This window comes from Schistocerca nitens, chromosome 7, assembly GCF_023898315.1.
Source record: "Schistocerca nitens isolate TAMUIC-IGC-003100 chromosome 7, iqSchNite1.1, whole genome shotgun sequence".
Lineage (NCBI taxonomy): Eukaryota > Metazoa > Arthropoda > Insecta > Orthoptera > Acrididae > Schistocerca > Schistocerca nitens.
The window spans coordinates 73,805,665-73,832,452 of record NC_064620.1 but is presented as its reverse complement, the minus strand read 5'-3'; positions in this window follow the sequence as shown (position 1 = coordinate 73,832,452).

The window sequence follows — 26,788 nt, the reverse complement described above, 5'->3', positions numbered from 1 at the left end:
CAGGGTAAGGAATGAAGCCATAAGCCGAACGATGAAATTATTGGGTGGAAATTAAACAACTAGAATGGTGTGGCCACATATAACGAGTGGGTGGTAACAGGATGTCTAAGAAAATGTGGGTCTGGAGACCGCCAGCAAGACGGAAAAGATGTACACATAGGAACGACTGGAATGCATGAATTGCGGGGGTCATGCGAAACTTGAAGGCATTTTGACGGATAAAGAGGTAAGCAGAAACATATACCGAAATATGTCAATGTTTGACAGCGTCAGGATCATGGCTCATGGAGACAGCTGATTATTGCCCTTCCATGACTCTGCTGCTCCAGCTGGTTAAAATCCAAGGTCTGCAACGTTAATATATGATCGATCAGTTCAAAAGACTGTACTCAACGCCATACAAGATGTCAACGGTCCTAAGCGCCTAGCGCCCGAGAGTGCGGACACATTTTCCTCTCAGGTGTTTATAACCGTACAGCCGCGTCGCGTACATTTTATCCAGAAATGGTTTTATTGGAGCAAAAGAAGTATCCGTAGTGACAGCAAAATGACGTCCCTATCATCAGGGCTGTTAGCATGGCGCCCAAGGACAATACTGGCCACAGGAGTGTTACCACGTCGCCTTTTGAGATACTTCCCTGTTCTGCGTGCAGTGTCAAGATGAACGTATCCGTCTGTGCAGACTCAGATGAGAATCAGCGATGCCATATTGAATTCGTCATCGTCATTCAGTTACAGCACATGGCGTGGTAATATGGAGTGCCACAGAATACTTAAGGCTATCACCTGTTCTGCGTGCAGTGTCAAGATGAACGTATCCGTCTGTCCAGACTCCGATGAGAATGAGCGTTGCCATATTGAACTCGTCATCGTCATTCGGTTGCAGCACCTGGCTTGGTGATATGGACTGCCACACTGAATACTCAAGACTATCGCTTCTGTTTCGCATGTCCCATCGCTTCACAGCAAACCTCAAACGTGAGCGTTCATAAGTCTGTGAGCAGCGAGCAATGTGCTCACAACCCCCCCCCCCCTCGCCGCTTTTGTAACCACAGTAGTGTGGAGACAAGCGTAAAAATGAAAATCGATCCTGAGAGAAATGCCTGGAGAAATCTCGAACGGTTTTAAGCTACATGAGCCGGCCGTTGGTGGCCGAGCGGTTCTAGGCGCTTCAGTCTGGAACCGCGCGACCGCTACGGTCGCAGGTTCGAATCCTGCCTCGGGTATGGATGTGTGTGATGTCCTTAGGTTGGTTAGGTTTAAGTAGTTCTAAGTTCTAGGGGACTGATGACCTGAGATGTTAAGTCCCATAGTGCTCAGAACCATTTAAGCTACGTGCCGCTTTTCAGATATTTCAAGCTGCGTATCAGCGAGAATAGGGAACTCAAATATTTTTTTATCTTCCCATTCACTTGCGTTGCGAATCCTGATTTGTTTTCCAACAAAATTAGCACTCCGTCTGTAGACACACGAACTAATCACGTACCTGACAAACCTAGATTTTTCGCACTTCCTTTACAACTGGCAAGAATATCACATGCAGCTACGTGCCTCTGACATCTAACAAAACAACATTTTTAATTAAAATACTTAAGCAACCTAAACAAAAAAATATTCTCCCTTTAAACAAAGAATATTTAAAGGCAATCAATGTAAAAGTAAAAGATGATACAGTGCTAAAGAATATACAACAAACACTTCACAAAGATTTTGCAAGGTGTCTCTGAACTTCACCTTTCATTACCTGTGTGGAACAGACAGTTTTCATGTTTGATAACGGCCCTACGTGAAATTTATACGAGAAATGGATAGAGATGCTCGGCATCAATTACAAAGTGTTCTTTTATTTAATCAACATATATGAAAAGATGCAATTTCTTCCTCCTCTTCAGAAAACTTTCTTTTTAAGTTTCAAATCCTCTTCCACACATTCAGGTCATTTGCATTTTCCGTTTCTACATCTACGTCTACATCTACATAGATACGCCGTAAGCTACGGTATGGTGTGCGGCGGAGTGTATCCTGTAGCAGTACTAGTCACTTCCTTTCCTGTTCCACTCACAAGCAGAGCGAGGGAAAAACGACTGTCAACATGCCTCCGTACGGACTCTAATTACTCGTACCTTACCTTCGCAGTGCTTACACGCAAAGTATGTTGGCGGCAGTAGAATCGTCCGGCAATCACCTTCAAATCCAGTTCTCTAAATTTCTCAATAGAGTTTCTCGAAAAGAAAGTCGCCCTCTCTGCGGCGATTCCCATCTGAGTTTCTGAAGCAAATCTGTAAGCCTTGCGTGTTGTACCGGTAACAAATCTAGTAGCTCGCCTCCGAAGTGCTTCGATATTCTTACATCAGACCGACCTGGTACGGATCCCAAACACTCGAGCAATACGCAAGAATAGGTCGCACCAGCGTCCTACATGCTGTTTCCTTTACAGGTGAACCACACTTTCGTAAAATTCTCCCAATAAACCGAAGTCGACCATTCTTCTTATCTACCACTGTTATCGCGTGCTTGTTCCATTTCACATCGATTTGGTACGCTACGACCAAATATTTAAACGACTTTACTGTGTCAAGCAGGACACTACTAATACGGTATCCGAACGTTTCAGGTTCGATCTTCCTACTCATCCGCATTAACTTACATTTTTCCAGATTTAGGGCTAGCTACCATTCGTCACACCAACTGGAAATTTTGTCTAAGTTGTCTTGTACCTTCGTACAGTAGCTGAACTTCGACACCTTACCGTACACTACGGCATCATCAGCTAACAACTGCAGGTTACTAGCCGGCCGAAGTAGCCGTGCGGTTAAAGGCGCTGCAGTCTGGAACCGCAAGACCGCTACGGTCGCAGGTTCGAATCCTGCCTCGGGCATGGATGTTTGTGATGTCCTTAGGTTAGTTAGGTTTAACTAGTTCTAAGTTCTAGGGGACTAATGACCTCAGCAGTTGAGTCCCATAGTGCTCAGAGCCATTTGAACCATTTTGCAGGTTACTGCCCACCCTGTCAGCCAAATCATTTATGTGTACAGAGAACAACAGCAGTCCTGAAACTTCCTGACAGATTAAAACTGTGTGCCGGACCGAGACTCGAACTGGGGACTTTTGCCTTTCGTGGGCAAGTGCTCTACTAACTGAGCAACCCAAGCACGACACGCGCCCCGTCCCCACAGCTTTTACTTCTGCCAGTACCTCGTCCCCTACCTTCCAAATTTTACAGAAGCTCTCCTGCTAAGCCATTTCTCAGCAATACCCTTTCTTTCAGGAGTGCTAGTTCTGCACGGTTCGCAGGAGAGCTTCTGTAAAGTTTGGAAGGTAGGAGACGAGGTACTGGCAGAAGTAAAAGGTGTGAGGACGGGGCGTGAGTCGTGCTTGGGTAGCTCAGTTGTTTAGAGCACTTTCCCGCGAAAGGCAAGGGTCCCGAGTTCGAGTCTCTCTCCGGGACATAGTTTTAATCTGCCAGAATGTTTCATATCAACGCACACTCCGCTGCAGAGTGAAAATCTCATTCTGGAAACATCCCCCAGGCTGTGGATAAGCCATGTCTCCGCAATATCCTTTATTTCAGGAGTGCTAGTTCTGCAAGGTTCACAGGAGTGCTTCTGTTAAGTTTGGAAGGTAGGAGACGAGGTACTGGCAGAAGTAAAAGCTGTGAGGACGGCCGTGAGTCGTGCTTGGGCAGCTCACTTGGTAGAGCACTTGCCCGCGAAAGGCAAAGGTCCCGAGTTCGAGTCTCGGTCGGGCACATAGTTTTAATCTGCCAGGAAGTTTCATATCAGCGCACACTCCGCTGCAGAGTGAAAATCTCATTCTGGAAACAGCCGTCCTATCACACTTCCCTGGGGCACTCCTGACGATGCCCTTGTCTCTGATGAACACTCGTCGTCGAGGACAACATACTAGGTTCTGCTATTTAAAAAGTCTTCGAGCCACTCACTGTCTGTGAACTTATTCTATATGTTCGTGTCTTCGTTAAGAACCTGCAGTGGGACACAGAGTCAAATACTTTCCGGAAATCTATAAATATGGACGTGGTCTGTTGTCCTTGATCCATGGTTCTCAGTACATCATGTGAGAAAAGGGTTCAAATGGTTCCAATGGCTCTGAGCACTATGGGACTCAACTGCTGTGGTCATCAGTCCCCTAGAACTTAGAACTACTTAAACCTAACTAACCTAAGGACATCACACACAGCCATGCCCGAGGCAGGATTCGAACCTGCGACCGTAGCAGTCGCACGGTTCCGGACTGCGCGCCTAGAACCGCGAGACCACCGCGGCCGGCCTGAGAAAAGGGCATGCTGAGTTTCGCACCACCGGTGCTTTGCAAAACTACGCTGATCGTGGACATAAGCTTATTAGTGTCTAGTAAACTTATTACATTTGAACTGAGAAAATGGTTCAAATGGCTCTGAGCACTATGGGACGTAACTGCTGAGGTCATCAGTCCCCTAGAACTTAGAACTACTTAAACCTAACTAACCTAAGGGCATCACACACATCCATGCCCGAAGCAGGATTCGAACCAGCGACCGTAGCAGTCGCGCGTTTCGAGACTGTAGCGCCTAGAACTGAGAATATGTTCAAGCATTCTGCAGAAATCATAAGTTAGACTTATTGGTCTGCAATTTTGCGGGTACGTTCTTTTAGCTTTCTTATATACTGGAGTCACCTGCGTAATTTTCCAGTCGCTTGGGATTTTGTTCTGGGCGAGAGATTCACGGCAAATGCAAGCTAGGTAAAGAGCCAATGCCGTACAGTAATCCTTGTAAAATCGAACTGGGATTACATCCGGACCTGGTTACTTATTTGCTTTCAAATCTTTCAGTTGTTCAAATGGCTCTGAGCACTATGGGACTTAACATCTGTGGTCATCAGTCCCCTAGAACTTAGTACTACTTAAACCTAACTAACCTAAGGACATCACGCACATCCATGCCCGAGGCAGGATTCGAACCTGCGACCGTAGCAGTCGCGCGGCTCCGGACTGAGCGCCTAGAACCGCTAGACCACGCGGCCGGCTTTCAGTTGTTTCTCTACGCTAGGGATGCTTATTACTAAGTACATACGAGAAGCTGTCTCATTGTCAAATGACGCTATATTTGTACGATTCTCATGTGTGAACGATTTCTTGCAAATGAAATTTAAACTTCGGCTTTCGGGTTGCTATCTTCAACTGCCACGGCAGAATGGTCAACAAGAGACGACGCGGAAGCCTTAGACCCGCTCAGTGATTTTACATAAAACCAGAATTTCCTCGGGTTCTCCTTTATTAAGGTGTGACGGGGGTAGTTGTAAGCTTCGCGTATAGATTTTTTCACGTACGCTTGAATCTCTATAAACCTCCGCATGTCGTCATTTGCGCGTTCCCTTAGCAGCCGTGAGTGCAAAAGCCTTTGCTTTCGCAGCATCCTTTGAATTTCGTTATTAAACCTTGGTGGGTGGGTATTCTCCATCCTTTATGGACTTACTAGGCACGTATCTCTCCGGACTACGATTTAAAATCTGCTTAAACTTTCAATGAAGGCTTTCACGAATCAGCGCGGGATTAGCCGAGCGGTCTCAGGCGGTGCCGTCATGGACTGTGCGGCTGATTCCGGCGGAGGTTCGAGTCCTCCCTCGGGCATGGGTGTTTGTGTTTGTCCTTAGGACAATTTACGTTAAGTAGTGTGTAAGCTTACGGACTGATGACCTTACCAGTTAAGTCCCATAAGATTTCACACAAATTTGAACATTTTTGCTTTCACGAACGGATGTTTCAGCTGCCGAGAATTCTTCGCCGGCCGAGGTGAACGAGCGGTTCTAGGCGCTTCAGTCCGGAACCGCGCGACTGCTGCATGGATGTGTGTGATGTCCTTAGGTTAGTTAGGTTTAAGTGGTTCTAAGTTCTAGGGGACTGATGACCTACAATGTTAAGTCCCATAGTGCTCAGAGCCATTTGAACCATTTGAGAATTCTTCCGGGTTGTATGCCGTGGTCCATGGAACTCTTCTCTCCCTGACGTTTCATCCAAACCTATGTTGGACATCTTCGGAGGTGCTCCTGATTGTGCTGAGTCTTGCCGAGTGACGAGTCGGACGTCGAAAAAATAGCTTAAATACCGTGGAAAGTGGGCGTGGTCCGGATTTTACGTGATAACAGAGATAAACTTTGTCAAGGATAAAATATAACTATCGATCATAGTACGTTGTAAGGGATCCGTGATCCCACGAACATAGATGCCAGTATCCGACGCCCAGGTCGATAGCAAACAGGAATCGATTGTTTCGCGCTGCAGGGGGCAGTGAACCTTGTGGTCAGTGCGAGTAGTACTGGAGAGTGTCAGTGAGAAGTAGTGCGGGAAAGACGGGCAAGAATGGTGGTCGAGTGAGTTGTAAACGGTAAAATTCACCGGAGTATGACGAGTGAGCACGTCCCCCTGATCGTCGTGGCGTTGACCCTCACCAATACCGATTCGCGAGTGATATGAAACAGAAAGTGACAAGTGCCGAATTACGTGTTTCGCGTCAACCGCGTCGGCCAGCAACTACCATGGATTGCAGTGAGGATTGTTGTGAATGTTAACCATCAGCATTGCGTGTGACAAAGTACTGAAAATCAACAACCAATAAAAAGATATAACTGTGATTAGACGTGTAAGGCGAAGGTAGCAACTGCCTCAGCATTTGTGTGTTAGTAGGAAATATAGATATATCAATTTGTACATCGCAACCTTTGCGGTCCTGAGTAATAGACAAACTTTCTATGATTTCCACTATTCAATTTCAGAACAGCTGCACTCGGTTGAAATACCCCCGAAACCAGCAGAAAAACCGATAGCCTTTCTTCCATTAAGCACACGGCCATATAATCATAATAATTAACTGTTTGGCGGCTTCGATAAATTACACAAAATCCAGTAAATTAAACGGGGTTGTTTCAACGTCAAAGATAAAAACTTCTCATCGATTCTGTAGCGCCACTGTCCACATATCCCTGAGTTTAATTTTCTTCTTCTTTTCTGTTAAAATAATCCCCATGTTTACAGATTTCGATGGCTTCTCTGTATAGCCTTGGATAATAGTTCGTCATAGTGCATAAAACTTCAGTTTTTATCTTTGACGTACAATGATCGATAGTTATATTTAATGCTTCACAGTGTTTATCGCTACTATCACGTGAAATCCAGACCACGCCCACTTTCCACGGTATTTAGGCTGTTCTTCGACGTCCGAATCGTCAGTCGGCAAGACTCTGCACCACCAACAGCACATCCGAAGATGTCCAACGTAGCTTTGGACGAAATGACAGGGGTAGAAGAGTTCCATGGGCCACCGCCATACACCCCGGAAGAATTATCGGCTGCTTAAACTTTGCCCATAATTCCTCTATATCCGTCTTACCAAAACCTGAGCAAATGCGAGAGCTCATGCTCAGAATTAGCCAGTTGTTGAGCCCTGCCAGCGTCACTACCTTACCTTTGAGGTCTCCATTACGTTCCCTTTCAACAAGATAACGCCAGACCACGTGTTGCCCGTGCCGTTTCAACCTATTTCTACACAGAAGGTGTTCGACTGTGCCTGAGACTGTCACACTATCACTGGCCAGCCATTTCGATTGATGAAATTGAGTAAGGCAGTAAGCAGAAACTTCATCATGATACTCAAGAATCAAATACACATTATAACCTGCTGTTACGGATAATTTGCACGGACAGTGCAGAACCACGTGAGAGTCAGTCTTCATCGAAGCTTCTGTAACAACGTAAGAATGCACGCAGATCTTATAACCTCCCCCTCACTTATCGACCTTAATGACAGTGAAAAATTAAACCGCGTGTACCTAATGGAAATTTGGGAAAGCAATCGTCACCGAAGTTAATCTGTCGGTAAAGAGGGAGGAAAGGGTTACATCTAAATGAAAGGAAAAATGCAAATGAAACTGGTGGAAATTAATTTTGAAAAGGGGTAAAGTTAATAAAGAAAGTAAATGTGCGGCCGTTACGTTAACAATTAACTAGCGGTAATTAGATATTTGAGATTTGGGGGAAATTACGGTCGCCAGTCCTAAGGACAATTACTATAGTAATTGAAAAAGAAAGATTATTACACATATAATTAGCACTAGAAGCGTGGCAACTGAAGGTTGACACGTGTAGTGTGAAAAACTGAAATTTTGTCAGAAGTAATAAATTTCGCTACACTCTGACAATTTACCAAAAGAATTAATAAAACCGGAAAATCGAAAGTTAATTTAGTGACTGAAGTTAATAGTGAGCTTTCTTTCTGAAGCACATCGAAATTCAGTAAAATACGGTTAGTCTTGGACTACCTCAACAATCATTTCAAAAGCAACTTGACTTTATGCAATTTAGAAATAAGAGATTTAACTTTGAACTTGAATTAAATGATTCTGAACAATTAACAATAGTAAAATTTAGTACGTACCAAGCTGAGCTGCAGTCACAGGTAAGCTAAAATATGCTAACAAAACTCGCACTCTTAATTTGTGCTCGTGTAATCTGAACTTTGAAATTAAAGCAGTGAAATTGAATTATATTATTTTAATGCTGGCGTTTGAATTTCAACGACACTCGGGTTCATTTCGGAAAAGGAAGGGACCCTGCTTGGCAATGCAATTGGGACAATGAGCAACAAAGGTTCATGCTACGTTGCTGTAATTTTGTGATTTGAACAGTATGAAAAGCTGAGGTCTGCCATACAGTTCTGAAACTTTACGTCCTTTTAGTCTTCCTTGTTGGTTGATTGAAGGTTTGAAGTCGCCGATCGAGGAGGTGGCGCCTTCTTCTCGACACGGTCACCAGGCGAAACGGGCTCTTGATGTGTGCCAGCTAATGCTTCCCGTCCGCGACACCGTGCTAGAAACTACCATAGCCAGTCGATCGCAATTACATACTGCCAAACCCCGAAAGCCCGGCAACTTGCGGGAGCGTCACACAACACACCTGCTCAATCGCACTACACCAACTAGACTCCCCTCTGCCCGCGCTCCACGCGACAGAGTTAACACTACCAAAGATCCTACACACTTTCGTTCTTCACACGACCTATCGATGTATCGTTCGATAGCATAGTTTTCCCTAGGCAAGACCCAGCGTAAAATACAAATAATATTTACAAAACAAAACCAATTATACATCGACATAAATACATAAATATATATATACACAAATATTAAAACAATTACAATATATAAAGACACTGAAATGTTATATCTTCAGGTAACAAAATAAGGAAAAAATTATGGTACAATAGATGGAAATAGGAGGATATGCATTTCCGGCGTTACAATCTAACTGAACGTCCTTCTCGCTGGCATCGCCATTCGTCGGTTTCCCGCCGGCACATGTTTCGACCGATGTAACAGAAGACGGTAAAAAACTTCGTCTTGGGTACAGTGGTACAGGCATCGAACAAGAGAGAGTCTGTATCACGCAACGTTCCCTCACATATCAGGCGACGACCTAAGGACAATGTACTTCACTTCTCGTCTTTCGGTATTCAGCGTTAAAGGCGTATACGGAATATTGGATCTGATATGCGACTTGGACGAGGACTTCCGAGCGGAATCCAATACGTTGTTCTCAAGAAAGGAACGCCATATAAACCGAAAGTTGCGCGCGGCGAATCTCAAGGTAGCGCGAGAGCACAGTTACAAGTACATAAATGTCTAGTTCTGCAAGTCTGTACCTGTTTTAAAATGTTCACAGATGACGTTATTACGGGGCAGGAGTACAATATTATTTGAATGTTTTGCTTCTGATCTTAGTTTGAGGGGGCATGTTTCCCCTGGAATTCTACAGTTCTGCGCAGTAGCGTCAATTTGTACAGGAAATTAAATTAATAACATTTTCTTCAATACAATGCTAAACACAGTGAATATTTTATTTGATATAATAGACAGCATTAAATACCCCATTACTTGCACAAAGACATTAATTCGGATTAGTTCCCATTTGAATTCTTATATAGCACTGAAAGCCTCCTACACCTTTCTAAATTTAATCTGAGAATATAAGTGGTGTGATATCAGTGTTAATACCCTAAAAATATTCTCCTTTATATACAAAACGTTGACCCATGAATGAACAGTAACCCGACATGACTTCTGTATATGAGATATTTGGAGGTAGGAAAAACTTTCATATCGCAACGATAAATATATGGGACCGAGCGAGGAGGCGCAGTTATTAGCACGTTGGGCTCGCATTCGGGAGTACGACGGTTAAAACCTGCGTCCGGCCATCCTGATGTAGGTTTTTCGTGATTCCTCTAAATCGCTTCAGGCAAATGGCAGAATGCTTACTTTGAAAGGGCACGGCCGATCTCCTATCCCATCCTTCCGTAATATGAGCTTGTGCTCCGTCTCTGATGACCTCGTTGTTGACAGGACGTTGAAAACTAATTTCCTCCTCCATAAATGTAGGGGGTCTTGAATATGTGTCTTAACTAGTACATATTTACGACCAATACGCCAAAAACCTGTTAAAACAAGCTGGAAGTATACTGCATCCTCTCTTACAGAGATAGCGCGTGCATTGGATGGGTAGACTCCACGTTGTATCTAACTGCAAGAAGAGTTAATTATAACAGTAAGTCTTAAAACATTCAGGGTCAACAAGTGTGTCGAAGTTCTGAGACATACATTATACTTGCTGTAATACGTACGCAAGGAAATAATTAAACTATCTACGTATAGCAGCTTGTTTAAATAGTGATTCCACTGCAGGCAGAACTACGACTTTAAACAAAGGACAGGTGAACACAGGGAGTCCGACCACTAGACCTTGATGAGTTATGTGTTCGGGGTGAAAAACAATTGTTGAGAATTGGAAACCAGTTTCGATCGTTATTCAAGCAACAAGCAAGAAAATTTATGTAACGGAATTACATACGTACCCCATGAGATCACACTAAATGCAGCAGCACCAGTTATCACAAACAGAGTAGAAGGAACCCAATATAACATCTAATCGCTGCATATAATACTGCATAAGTTGGACAGTAAGGTAAACCGTACCTTTATTCACGGTTGAGGTAGTGAAGAACCGATATAGATGCTTTGACATGGAACAAAGACTTTCACTAGAAGTAACAAATTTAACCTTGGTTACGAAGAAGGCACACCTTTAAACCCGAAACTCACTTACGGTTGAAATTTTACGCTGAACTGCATTAGCAAGCATCGTTTTCACCATACACTGCTGTATGTTGCAGCGTAGAAACGGCCACCGAAATGAAACGTTGGACAAAGGCGTCGAATTTGAACCAGTAGAACCATGAAAACTGCAGGAAGCGTTCACACAACGTGAGTACCCCAGCATTCGGCGGAATTTAGGTCTGCCTTGTCTCTTCGTCACACAAGGCTATGCTAACTCAGATCGCTCTGTACGTGGATTGGTCACTAAGTTACTGTTCCAAAGTACCACGTACAGATATAACCAAACAACAGACGAGAACAATACTTTGAAAGTCTTTGCTCTTCGCCAGCGACTTACAACTCTAGTAAGAAAAATGATTCGCAAGACGTTTTCTAACAGAACACTTTCAACATTTACGAATTTATGTCGATGTGTCCTATCCAAAAATGTATTGGTGATTAATTAATTCACTTTTCTCTGTATGTATTTTTAGTCTAAATCAACAACCGCAGAAACGGAATGCCGCGCGGGATTAGCCGAGCGCACTAAGGTGCTGCTGTCATGGACTGTGCGGCTGGTCCCGGTGGAGGTTCGAGTCCTCCCTCGGGCATTGGTGTGTGTGTTTGTCCTTAGGATAATTTAGGTTAAGTAGTGTGTAAGCTTAGGGACTGATAACCTTAGCAGTTAAATCCCATAAGATTAAAAAAAAAAAACGGAATATGATCATACAGAGCCATGCTAGAACGTAAAAAGAAGGAAAGCATAAGTTATCTGAGGTCTTCTATAACTGATGTTAGATGCGCCAATATCCACAAATGGCTAGCCCTCGGCGTAGCGCTGGCACACTAGGCGTACTGCAAGCTAAATCTAGAAACACGGGACTAACTGGCGCTCACTATCAAAATATCTTGCATTTACTGAATAATTCGTTATTAAGAAATTAGTTTGTTTCGTATAAGCTAATAGTTCGTTCCCTAATAATTTCTTTAGACGAGAGAACGTAATATGTTCCATAATTCTACAATTCGTGTTTATAGTATACGTCTGCAGTTTTGAATGTGTTCTATAACGTTCTAAAAACTTGGACTCATCTGAGCTATTTCAGAACCAAACACAGTGCACGAATATTACAGAAACCTACGACAAACTGCTGCTGTAAGACGGCTCATTCATTCGGATAAGAAATTCATAACGTAAAATATCCAGCTGGCTTTTTACAGTCGAGCACCGTTAGTTGCCTTATCATTCACTTATCATACATCTGTTAGCTTGGCGTCAGTGTGTAGTTCTAGATGATGACCTATTACGTGAGCTTCACTGAAGCTGTTTCAGAAGAAACACTTTAGTATTTCATTTATCTTTTTCAGTTTCATTGTGATTAAGAACTGTGTACACAATTTCGACCCGCTTACTCAACTTACTATAAATATCTAGTTTAAATTGACTGAAGCTCGTTTCTCCTCTCTAGAGTTGCATGTTTACTGCTCAGTCACTTAGAAATCATTTTCATACATTTACTAACCAAAGATATTTTCACGTCTTTTCGTAAACGCTTGCTTCAACTGCAGAATCGGTATTGATATATTCTCTGATAATATGTATAATAATTATTACTGTTTTTGTAAGACCAGACATAGTCTTTTACAGAGACACATCGTCCGTAATAGTACACTATAAATTTATTTTTTGTGGTGGTTCTCTATCACGTTCGTAGTGCACTGGCGACATTCTGAGCTCCTTGACGATTCGCTGTTTGTAATGCATCCTTATTGATTACATCTTACATTATGCATTATAATACGAGTTGCACTAGGAGACATTTTTAGTAAAGCAAGTCCATGAAATCTTTATAACGTCATCATTTTACGTAAGAATTAGTTAGTTTCTTGTACTTACGACTTGTCTTTTGTGGGGTACAGAAAAGTAGCCAGATCTCTCTAAACTCTGATTTGCATGAAAAAATGGATCATTTTGATTCCTCTAAGAATTATCTGTAGGTCTTTTTATTTGCCGTACAAATCGAAGTGTCACCCTGCATAAAGCATATCTGTTGCCAAAAACAATGAGTGACGAAATTTAGCATTACATTAAGTGATTATTGGTCCTTCTCATTTGTTTCTGGTAGTAGTTGCACCTTACCAGCAAAAAGCTGAGTTCGTAATGGAGGCTCGCAATACAAAAAATCCAAATGACATCGAATGAATGCATGGAGAAAATCTAGCGTTTTTGTTTTTGTTTTAAGATCTTCTCGAGCGTTAATTTAGATATCGTATACATAAGCTTCTGTACATGCCTCCGTAGATCGGATTACGGACATGCGCTAGTTTGTTGGGTCTCCCCTGGGGTAGACAGCTCGAATGGTGGTGGTGGGGTCTATTTTTATCAGCAGGATATGGGAGAAGGGCGACAAATGGCTACTGCAGTTCGTATCTCATCAGCAAGCAATGCGCCACCGCCGTGGCTTCTACCTCAGGCCTCTCCGAAGAGCATCATGAAGCGCAGAGGTATTGAAGGTGATCAGACAATCGGCTTGGGACACTAAACGGTGCGGCTAGTTTATTTATTTCATAATAGGAATAAACTGCGAAGTGTAACTGTGAAGTGCAACTGCTTCAGAGAGAAACGAACTGTTTTAAAATCTGTGTAATGTAGCCTGTTTCTTGATTTACAACATCTTCTCTTAGGATTCTGGTGAGTCCTGTCGTTTTAAGTAGACTTTTTACATTTTTAATCAAACGAATTAATGTTAATTTGGGTCAACATTTGTAAAACTAATTCCTCTCTCTCAAACCCCACTCTATGGGGAGAGAGGGAGAGTTTTAGTATTAGCGAATCATAATTTACGAAGTAAATAAGTATTTTTTATTTATCTGTAACCATTTTCCACGCAAATATAAGAACATGGATTTTCTTGAATTACAGCGGCAACAACAAGGAATCATGAGTCGTGCGTTGCTCGTGTTCCCGCCATCACGTATTTTACACCCTGTTTTTTAAAGTACTTCCACCTTACTACGTTAATTTAAATTACTGAGTTGCTGCTTTGCCTGACTGTGAGCAACGTTAGCAGCGCGTATCGATATATGCCCTCTCGAAGTATCTTTGCTAGACTCCTAATACTTCGCGGTCGTTGTCTGTCGTAGGGGAGTTCGGGTCTGCCATTCAGTTGGAACGCGTCTGGAGCGCAATCCCGCACTGCCAGTCGGGGAGTTGTAATGCTGCACTAGTGCAGTCGGATTGGAGCAGCAGTGAGGTCTGCGTCGACGTGGCTCGCCCGAACATTGCCGCCATGCATCACCTGAGCTGGGCCACGGTCTTGGTGGATCATCGGTCGGTCGTCCTACCGGATGACGCGTTTTGGCTTGCCGATCGTTCATGAGTCGGCTGTGTGTGTGTGTGTGTGTGTGTGTGTGTGTGTGTGTGTGTGTGTGTGTGTGTGTGTGTGTGTGTGTGTGCGCGCGCGTGCGTGCGTGCGTGCGTGCATCGATACCCAATTTGTCTTCTTGCGTGTTTAGTTATTGCTGAGTGTCGTTAAAGTCTTCGTGCAAGTGTTTGTCAAACTGTGTGTGTAGTTGGTGTCATTTTCACTGAAACTTGTTTTAAATGTTATCGGCGTACTGGAAGTGAGTCTGTCGGTTGTTGCGGGGGAGGGAAGTGCAGTCGGCTGGGGCCGCTGGCGGTCCCTGTGCAGTGTCGGAGCGTGTGTGGAGCCATTCGATCGCTACGAGCTTCATGGTTCACCGACCCAGGACGTCAAAGTTGAGTAGAGGTTTCAACTATCCAAGCCACGTCCATTCATGCTGTGGTGGTTCGTTTCGGTGGTTTGCTGTTGGGGAGGTTTTCCTGTGAGCAACACCGAGTGTTTCTACCGCTGAAATTTAGCGGCCATGCGGTGCAATTAACTATTTTGGTTGACTAAAATTCGAGTGCACCAGCGGAATTTTCTGCCTTGTGGCCGTTAGTGTTCCGGTTACCTGCCCTGGCCACTAACGTAATTTCAGGCAACGTCCTTTCCTCACCTATTGTCGCTGTCCAACATGGTGTGTAATTTTGACAGCTAATGCATACTCCATTGTGGATTATCACGTTTGTAATCTTTTGTGGTTGAGATCTCATGTACTGATTGATAGGAAGCAAGTCGTTGTGTCGGTCGGTCCGTGGCTGTCCCCTGGTTGGGTTCCGACGGATCAAGTGTAGTTGGGCTCACCACCTGTCTTGCGTAAGTGAACGAGGGCAGACCGACCTCCCTGGAGGCTTCTGAGTGCCACCTGTGTTTAATTATCTGTTTTCAGCTACTTGAAATTTAGGGCTTATGGTTATTTTTCTTGTTTTTTAAATTTTGCAAATTAATTTGTAAATTTACCTTTCAAGCTTAAACATTGCGGCCTTCTGCCTTTAAAAGATTATGGAAATATATTCTAAAATTTTGAAACTTAATTGCGGCCTTCAGCCTTTGGTATTGCACCTTGCATATGCTTGCTCTATCTACTTTGCTGTGATCTTTTTATTTTATTTTATTGCTATCTTAATTGGTTAAGACTTCTTGTTTGGAGGCCTTCAGCCGTGAAAGAGTTGCATTCTGTAAAGGTCCGGCTATGTGCCACTTTGGTTGTAAAAGTGTTGTTAAATTACAATTAGAAGTTGAAACTGACCCCAACCTATTTGGCTCTTTCCACAATCCTAATTGTTTTTCCCAGCGGGTTTAGCGTTCATATCAAATCAAAACAAATGTTTAAGACAAAATGTACGTAGTTTTCTATGTAGAATCTGCCTCTGCAATAAAAAGAAAGGGTTCCCATTTGAAATTTTAAAGTTGCCTCCCGCCCCCCTCCCAGGGGGCTGGGGTGGCGGGCTAATTTTAGCACCAGCAGATGTCGCCCTCGAAAATAATCAGTTTTGGATACTACACGTTTTTTGGTGTGAATCTTATTTTTCGAGTTATTCTGGTTTGTCAAATTAAAATTTACACCCTGTATAAATAAAAAGCCATACTGTATGACATACTAAATTAGCATGCACGTTTTTATAATAGACATTTATTTTCATGCAGGAAATATAAACGATACTATAAGGTGAGAGAGAATTTGCCCAGAAGAAGAAAAATTAAGAACCTGAACGCAGAAGATCTCTCACACATTATCTTATTCATACTAAATGGGCTACTTCCAATGCAGCTAGCATGCTATAATGGTTCACAAAGCATATCTAAGTGTAAGACAAGTATACAACACGAAACAAGAATCTTCGGCTTGTCGTACATTTAAACAAATCACTAGAAAACCGCCGATGGTCATGTGGTACAACTCCTTTTTCTTTCGTGAAATATTTTTGACTACTGAAAGTTGTGTATGAATGAAATCACCAACAGTTCCGCGTTTTTTCAATATGCTTACACTCTCCTACTAGTAAGTGTCATTGAAAGTAGTTTTCAGGTGAGGTGATTTTAATTTTTGCGGAACAACTGATGTGTAGGTTTGTTGTGTTGATGATTTTATCAGCAGTAGTCTGGCAGTCAGTGAAGTCCTTTTACTCCATTCTGAGTTTGTTGAATGGTTAAGAAGGGTGTGCTGAAGTAAAGCATCAGATAAATAACACTTAACTACCATCTTGTGCCTTTCTGTTGAGGCAAAATTTGTGTCGCGAAATACGGAACTGTCGTCTGAAACCAGATACGTACATTATACGCAACTAAATAATCCAAAAGACACTATGAACATGTATATATATATATATATATATATATATATATGATTTCTTCATTTGTGTTGCCATATTGTCTTTGGTTACTTAACAATTTCTGAGGATATTTTTGTTCCGTCGTTACAACTACAAGAAAATGCGTGTTTTTCTCACCAGACGCGTTTCGCTTTATTGAACCAAAGCATCATCAGTGGTCTGTAATTAAAGATATTTACACTTCGATTTGTCCTTAAGATTGAAAAACGTTCCTTAATAATTTGTTGGTTTTCACTTATGGTAATTTCTGCGTGGTTTTTCGCTTGTATCAGGAAATGCCGTCTGCTAGCACGTCTTTTGTTTCTTCATTAGACACTGATACGTGTAGTCTAATTTTTCGCTGCTTTGCAGAACTATGCTTTTTTTTTACATTTCACACACTACACTTTTTCGTACACAATTTTAGTTAATTATATGCTTCTATTAAGTAGAATAAGACACATATAATTAAAGAAAGAAAAGAAAGTTTAGGTGAATGACAAACTAGTGACAACATTGACAACACTACAAAACACTATACACAGTTAGAAGCATACAAATAAATAGTAAACAGTGGTGTACGGAAAAGTGTTCTGTGTAAAATGTAAGAAATGCATAGTTTTGCAGTGGAGCGAAAAATTAGACTGCAAGTATCAGCGTCTAGTGAAAGAAAGCAAAGAAGTGGTAGCAGACGGAATTTCCCGATGCAGAAATTACCATAAGTAAAATCCAACAAATTGTTGACGAACTGGTTTTCGATCTTAAAAACAAATCAGATTTGATTAGAGACCACTGATGTTGCTTTACTTCAATAAAGCGAAACGCGTCTGCTGAGAAAAACAAGTATTTTCTTGTAGTTGTACTAATGGGACAAAAATGCCCTCAGGAAGATGTAAATAAGTACAAGGTTTTTGATCTGTTGAAGCAGTTGTCACTCCAGATCACAAGTTTTCTTTTGTTACCATTTACATTGACAGCACTTTTAATGCAATGCAAAACATGGAATAGATGTGATCTGTTGTTACGTCCACGAGACTCTTCACCCTCACGTCGCAGTTACGATATTGCCTCACAGTTGTCGTAAGCATGAACACAGAAGTTGCAATACGAAAGCTGCCCTAAGTAGAACATATCCGAGTGTGTGATATATGGAACAAGCTTTACTTGTTGCAGATCCATTGCTAAGTACAAATGTTAATTCCACAGCAGTACAAACAATGTGGGAACAATTACGTTCATTCGCTAAACTGACGTAATTCAACGATGATGGCCAAGCACATTTAGAAGGAAAGAGGCCGTGAAGCTAACACCATCGTCTGCTGTTAGTCACTGTTACGGCTCGTTACCTTCGTCGTAATCTGAAGCGCTTTTAGTATTATGTACTTCCATGGATGTTAGCCATTGGAGCGAATAAATGTTAGCCTTTAGAGCAAATAAAATCGGTTAAAAAAAAGGGATACGTAGCACGTTTATAATGTTAGGTGTTCAACCATTGTTTTGTCTATTAATGTTTTTGTCTACTTAACGCACTCCGATGCGTGACTGTGCACATAACGTTCACCTGCAAATCACTTTGCAGACTCCCTCCTATCTACTTCCTCGAGCGAAAATCGGCAGGCACCAAACCGTTTATATACTCGGATGATGGGTTACATCACGCCACCCGCGGTTTGCGGTCCGGCAGAGATGAGCAAAGGCAAGATTCGATACGAAGCAGCTGTATCCATATCTGTTGTCTCTCAGTCTCAGTTGCGTATAACTATTGCCTGAGTCTTAGCTTGCATCACACACAGTTTTCATCTCTGGCGCTGCAGTAGTTGAATGATGCTCTGAAATCAACCACGAATATCAACAGAAAACTATACGATTAATTTGGCAAAACAATCGTGGACCATCGAAGTGATTTTATTTTTAAAAAAAGTAAAATTATTTTGACAGTATTCTACGTAATTTTAGTGGTGCTCTTTCAGTGCTGGTGGGGTACGTCATTCTGAATGACTGTGCCTGTCTATTATCCTGAAACAACTACATAGACTGATGACATCAGCTGTTACGTCCCATAGTGCTCACAGCTACATAATAAATTAGTTAAAGTCCAGAAACTCTGTTTTATCATAATTCACCAATGACTTGATGAGAAATCTGAACACAAATATACAGTACCTACAGTAATAGAATCTGCCTGAGGCTAAATCCAAATAGCGAAAGGGTGTGCTGGTAATAAGAAGTCCGTCACTACAACGGCATGTTCAAGTAAATCCAGTATGGCTGAAGAACCGAAGGGTGCGACTTCGTGACTGCCTCTGTGGCCCTCTGTCTCTGGTTGTACTACCGCGTGGACGACTAAAGTGGAATCGCGCGATAGATGCTACTGTCGGAAATAGTGAGCTAGTCGCAGGCTGGCTTTCTTGGGTGGATGGAGGATGCTGTTGTAGTCCTGCCCTGTGGGAGGCGGGGCCAAGTAGTTCCTTCAATGTAGGCGACCTCAGTTGAGCAGTTGTCGGACCGACTCTCACTATGTCGCCTGTGTGGTCGGCAACCCGCAATACAGCTATTTGGGAAGGGATGTATGCGACAGGGGCAGCCGGAATGCCCAACAGTAATAATGCGATGTTCGCCTCCAGCTATGCATGTGGTGTAATTGCAGCGAGGCGTAAATACTAAGCATAAGTAAGTTGAAGTTTTTTTTTTAAATATTGTATAATGTATTGATGGTAGGTTTGAAGTAGGAACATTTTAACCAGCAGACAAACATTCACCAAATTGTAAAGAAGCCTAGAGAAGTACATATATGACTGTGTTATGGGCCACACTATCATCTCTCCATCCATTTCTTACGAAATCTACCCAATTCCCTCGGCATACAATTCTTTGCCTTTTAGGCAATCTGTTTTCTTTCATTCTGTCAACATGATACTTCCATTTAATTCTATCCTCTTCTGTCTCGTCATTAACTGACAATATCCTTATACCTGATTTTATTGTTGTACTATTCATTTTATTTATTTTACTACAGACTCTAGCATTTCTCTTGAACTTCATCTCTGCTGACTGTATACGTGATTTTTAGGGTTCCGTGCCTCAATCGGTAAAAGAGGAACTCTTATAGGACCACTATGTTGTCCGTTAGTCGTTCCGGCCGTCCTCCGTAAGTCTGTCTGTCTGTTAAAAACCCTTTTTTCTCAGGAATGAGTAGACGTATAAATTGAAATTTCTGTCACATACTGAGATCTGACGTTCCTTATTGGTGTAAAAAACTGAAGCTTGTAAGTCAATGCAGTCAAAAGGAACGGCGATTTATGTAACTTGTTCTGACACTCGCAAACTCACTCATCAAAACCTATAGGATATTTTCCGTTGATCTACAATAATGAAATTTGGCAAGAAGTTTCATTTCAAAGACAAGTAAAGAGAAGATCAGAAAATTGTTAATTTGTAATGCTATCACACGAAAAAAATTTTCGTCTGTCATTTGTTATCCGACGTCAAACCTGAAATTTAAATAATCAGTAGTTCTGTATTCAGGTATACTGGGTCTCAATGGAAAAAGTCATACATTAGGCAAGAAATGACTTTACGAATTTCCAGCATGCTGGTATAATTAAGGGTCAGCAACTTCTGTTAATCAGTATAATGAAAAACTAGCCGTACTTGCAACTTCACTTTTTTATTCTCTCTTTTGTAGTTTCAAATGATCGTAACAGATAGTCAAATTGGTAGTTCCGAAAATGCAAAAACTATGTCAAAAACTTGCAAACGAACAGTTGCAGTCCATACAGATAATGCAATTTCCAGTATCGGTTTGTACTTTTAAAAGTAAGAAGTAATATCGTCACACCAGTTAACATAATGAATAACAGCAAAAACTCAACACTCAATAATTACGACGAAAATTACAGCAGCTGTAAAAGTAAAAAAATTGTGAGGTGTTTCCCAAAGCCGCACAGTTGCGTGAAGGTGCTTTATTCGCAACTAACGGATACACATCAGTAGATACGCATATTCAAGTTTCTCTGCCAATAATGCAAAATACTTATGAAATTTACGAAATAGAAGAAATGCTGAACCATATATAGTGTAGGCATTCAACAAATAAAATGTGAGGTACTCACAACGGTTATCTTTTCATAATGTAGATGGCTAGCTGGAGAGTCCTAGCATTCGGGAATTTCTTCACGTTAAGAGTCAAAAAACATTGATGGGTTGTCATAATAAAATTGAGTATACCCAAAAGATTTTTGTCAAGAGTGTACAAACCATGAATAGGCCAAGCATAGTAAAGAGCAGGGATAAACAAATAATCAGTGAGATGCTAACATGAATGGGGATAAAACAAAAATTAAAGTTATATATACTGGAAGATATCATCCAAAATTTAATAGTGTAGAACTGAAACAAAACGTCAAGAACGGAAGAGATATGAAGAATAGCTTATCGGATATCACCCCTTAGGATCTATTACAGGATTCGGTAGACACCAGGCGTATAAAACATATGTAAGTAAAACGGGAAATGCTGTATGATGTGCGTACATATGCCCTATTGCTAACAGGCCGATGTGGAGGCAGCTCCTGGATGCTAACAATAGAATGGAAGGAGGAATGCCACGGTGCCGACGAGAAAACGAAAGTAAACACATGATCAGAGGCAAGGAGGAAATCATGACTAAGTAAGCAACCGAAGGTTGAGAACTACACACAAAAAACTTTATTGTAGGCATAAAATAAAAGATAAACCATAAGTTGTTCACCATTCTGGATTTATTAATTGTTATAATTTTTGTGATAATTTGATTGGTTATTGTGTATTGAGTGTTTTTTAATGTTATTCACAATGTCTCTGAACTGTGGTTGCCCTCCCCAGAAAGCTATTTGTAGTTAATATTATTATGTAAGTAGTCAGATGTAGATGGTATTGTTATAAAGACATTCCCATCTCTCAAGCTTGTTCCGCTTTGTGCCATGTATGAATGTACAGTGTCAGTCAGGTAGTCTGGGCAGTAGCAAAGTAGGGTGGTATCGTCCATAGAGTAATATTTTCTTATGTGTTTAGAGCGCGATGCAAAGACTGAAGATAAACCATGTCAGTGAGCTTCGAGGGGAGTGGTCTGAGACTGTAATACACCAGCAATTTCAAGTAATTTAGAATGCGAACTGGACGAAAGTGCTGCTGCTGCTCTCTTTAATGTTCCCGCAACTACACTGGGCAGAAGATTAAAATTAATTACGCTGATAAGCCACAAAATTATGACCACCGGCCTGCTATCGATATAAACCTGTCCAGGCGATGGCAGCATCACCTTGCGGGGAAAGACTGCACGGTGCATTTACTATCAATGAGCGTACTGCTCGTGTACTGGGGAAGGCGGGTGATCTATCTGTGTCCGACCGAGGCTAGGTTGTGATGACCTGGAGACTCGGAACGAGAATTTCGGAAACTGCACGACTTATCGGGTGTTCGAGGAGTGCTGTGGTGTCTTCAACAGATGGCGAATCGCGAATGCAAGCTGAAACCACGTTCAGATGTCACGGGGTTGGGCGGCCACGTCTTATTAGTCTTATTACAGATGTCGAACATCGTAGGCTGGGTAGACTGGTAAAACAGGACAGGCGGCGAACTGTGAAGGAACTAACATCTGACGTTAATGCTGCGCACAGTACAAGTGTGTCTGAACACACAGTGCACCTAGCACTCCTAATAACGTGCCTCTGCAGCCGACGAACCATGCAGGTGCCAATGTTAACACCACGACATCGGCAACTACGACTGAAAAGGGCACGTGATCATCGGCAGTGGATGTTGCTTCAGAGGCAGAGAGTTGCATGGTCGGATGAATCTCGATACCTACTTCATCATGGCGATGGGATGGCGCGAATCCTCCAGGGGAACAGTTCCTCGACACCTGTACTGCGGGACGTTATGCTCTGGGGAACATTCAGGTGAGCGTCCATGGCTCCAGTGGAGCTCGTGCAAGGCACCGTGACGGCCAAGGGGTATCGTACACTGGTTGCAGGCCACTTACACCCCTTCATGACGATCATGTTCGCAACGGCAGTGGCATTTTCCAACAATATAATGCGCCATGTCACAAGGCCAGGAGTGTGAATGAGTGGTTCCAAGAGCACTGTGGCGAGCTCCTGTTGATGTGCTGGCCCCACAGCTCGCCAGATCTGAACCCAATCGGACACATCTGCAACGTGATTGAAGATGGCGTCAGTGTTCATCGTCCCCTGCACGGGATTTATGAAAGTTATATGACTTGTATAGGCAGATATGGTGCCAAGTCCCTCAAGCTACATACCAAGGCCTCATTTCTTACCTGCCACGACATGTCACCTCTATATCTGCGCCGAAGGTGAAAATTCCGTCTATTAGGTTAGTGTTCATAATTGTCTGGCTAATCAGTGTATATGGAGTCGGAAGACACGTGTGAAAACTCATGTAGGGTGTTTGAAACGAACATTTGAAGAAGATTACGAAGAAATGCTTGTAGGGCACGTGAGCAGATTTAGATTCTGGTTAATACTACCAGCTAAGATTGTGTTTCAAGGGATGGCATATTATTAGGCGGAATATTTAAAACTGTCTCCCTGATTTAGCAGAGAAGAATAATTCGCAGGCAAAGATTTCTGTCAAAACTTTGTGAAGAAACACCCGGAAATGTCTTACAGAAAATCTGTCCTCAATTTTAATGCGTTGTCTCAAGTTCAGTTGATCACAGACTGAAAGGTTTTTCACTCAACCTGAAACGTCCCCTTAGAAAAATTAATGAATTACTGTGCTGATAAACTTCTTACATTATTTGATTTTCAAACAGCTGAACAAAACCGAACGTAGTCAGGCATTTCGCTCTTTACCTATTCTGATCAACACTAAACTGACACACAACATTTTTAGCGCAACGCAATCTGACTTTCAATAATCCCTACAAAAGAATGGCCCTGACTAACAATAACCTATACCTTTCATGAATCACTTACCTCACAAATATCTTCGTGATTCATCACCCTATCTTACTCTACGTAACAAGTTACCCAGTCATTGACAAAAATTATGTATGCAATTCCTGTGAAGGGAAATGTCTATTTGTGCTCTCTTTTCTAAGAAAGTACATCATAAAGTTATTCTTTACTGTGTCTGTAGACAGAAAATAGTGATATTAGTACATCTATTAAATTTTGTTTTAACCAATGCTGCAGTGCAACTAGAAACTAGATATTAAACAAAATGAGCAAATAAATAGATAAAGCAAGGGGTGAAACGTCATTCACTAGCCATATGGCATTTCATAAGGCAGTAAAAAATCCCTCAACTGGCAATAAAATAGCCGTGAAATGTGTCTCATCGTTTCATTAGTCATTTCAGTAAATATCAGAAAGTGTCGTATTTGCGATGCTTTCTACAAAGGAATGTCAATATCGAGGTTAATGGTCTCCTTATTTTTCTCCACCTAATGGCTTTTTCTCCAGGCAGGTGGCACAGCTGGGCGCCCACGATGCATTATGTGAAGGTCAATTAACTTTCTTACCGAAATATTTACGACAGCAGTGACAGTCCCATATAAAAATTTTCACAGGTCGAGAATTTGCTTTACAAATGTGTAGAAACAAAATCCTATAGACATAATAGCGTCCAAAAAATTTTCGCCGGCACTGTGATACATTCACGCTTTTACACACATTTCATAACTCTTAAAGTACGATTCTTGGTTTCCAACATCCTTTTTCACAAGTCAGAGTCCCTAACCACTACTCATTATTCCTTACCTTATTACAAATATACATATTCGTCGACACTTCTTCAATATTTCATTATAATAAATACATAGCATAATCAAATTCCTCATATAGCATCAGCTTATTGATCATAAACATACCTCAACAGCATAATACACGTCGTCGTCGTAACAATATCATAAAACCTCAGTCAAATCCAAAAACGTTGTAGCTTACTGCAATAATTTCAAAACCTAAAAAGATTTTCTGCTCATTTAAAAAGTGTCATCTACCTCAAACGTACTTCAAAAATCATGATCCCATACCAAATGCGACATTCAAAGCTCTCATAGTATCACAATGGTTAAAAAAAAAAAATGAACAGTTCACGAAGTACAGACAAAATACAATTTCATAAGAGTTAAGTTATCCAACTGTGTAATTACGTAAAGATGTGTCACTGACGTAATAAAAAAAATGTTTGTCTCTCACAGTTAAATGTTCAAATAGCTGTGTAATTTGTGTTAGAGGAATATGGTACCGATCTGTAAAGTTGTATAAGCAAATACCTTATTAGCTAGAGCTCCTTGTGCTTGCTACACACATGGTACACAAAATAAGCGTGTACCCCCCTGAGGATTAAAGTAATTATACCCTCAGGTGTTACAGATTATAGCAATGGAATGAAATGTATCACACAAAACCTTTGTATCTTTGTAATTAAAAAATCTTTAAAAATAAATGTTTCAAATACAAAATTAATCACTCAAAGGCGTGTCCTCTAGCGCTAAATGTGCTTCTTTCTGTAAGATAATTCTGTGGAAGTGTCGTTGTTATCGTCCTCTGTAAGCAAAGTTCTGCAGAAATCGATGTCCTTACCTCATCATAAAAAAAGTGTAATGCTATGCGTATAGATATCGTAGTTATTACTTACCGTACTGTGATCAAGAAAGTACTACACTGCAACGTATTGTTGTGCTACAAAAAAGACTAATTGTAGCTGTACAACAAAAGTTACTACTAAAACATGTTTTATTTTCCAGAAGCATTCAGAAAAACTGTGCAGATATAAAGCAGATACAGCACAAAAGCAACAATGTAAATTGTGTCACACATTAGTAGCATCGTGATGTAATCGTGTAGCTGTCAAAGAAACCAAATACTAAGTCATCTTTAATCTCACAGAAAGTACTTCAAATAAAAAATGTCTTTTCAAGTAAACCAAAATGTTGCATTAAAATCTCATTAGCAGTATATGTTCTAAGTATGTAAGCCTTATAGTCGTTACGTAATCGTGCAACTAACAAGCAAGAATGTACATACACAGTAACACTGTGTCTTCTGTTCACTATCACAATGCAGTGGTAATTACTGTCTAAATATGTTCCCTTGGTTCTAGACTGGATGGTTAACTTCAAAACATTGTTGCATGATGTGATGTTGGCCCTGGCAGGACGTTACTGATATCCGGCAGTTCTCCCGTGTTTTTATGGAACAATTGTTGCATGATAACAGTTTCTAAGTGTGACAAAGCGGACTAGTAGAGTGAAGTGAAAAATTTTATGGCAAAGACTAAGTTAAAAAGCAGACTATCTTTCAATAAACGGTTTTACATGTGAAATGTGGTGCAATCCTTTACTCTTCCTAGTACGCAGAGTTTCAACTTCAACGCAATTATCATGTGGTATACGTCGGATTCTGTAAGGTCCATTGTGTCTAACTTTCGAAGATTTTGTTCCATTGTGTCTAACTTTTGTAGATTTGCTGTGTTTGTCTCTGATTTTGTTCTGTCGTGTCTAACTTTTGAAGCTTTTGTCCCATTTGTTGTATGAATTGTAATAACAATGCACTGGTGTCAAACATGTTCCTCAGTGCTTTTCGGCAGTGCATTTTCACCGGCAACATTCACATTTTGACAAAAAGAAAATCTGTCTTGACTTGTTTGAGGAAACGGCGAGGACCCAAAACCTGAATCTACAGTATTTGCGAGATTGTGTCCTGTCATTTCGAATTCCTGAGGCGAGCTGTTGCCGACCGATCAATCGATAATGCTTCCCTGTTCACTAATTGTTTCACTGTCTACACCATTATTTGCAGCCCACTCCATTTCCCTATGCACAGTTACCAAATTACTACTTTGAAGGTTAGTGGCACTAACATACTGCATTCGTCTTCACGTCATTTCTCAGTTTAATTTAGAGCCTAGTAATACGTTT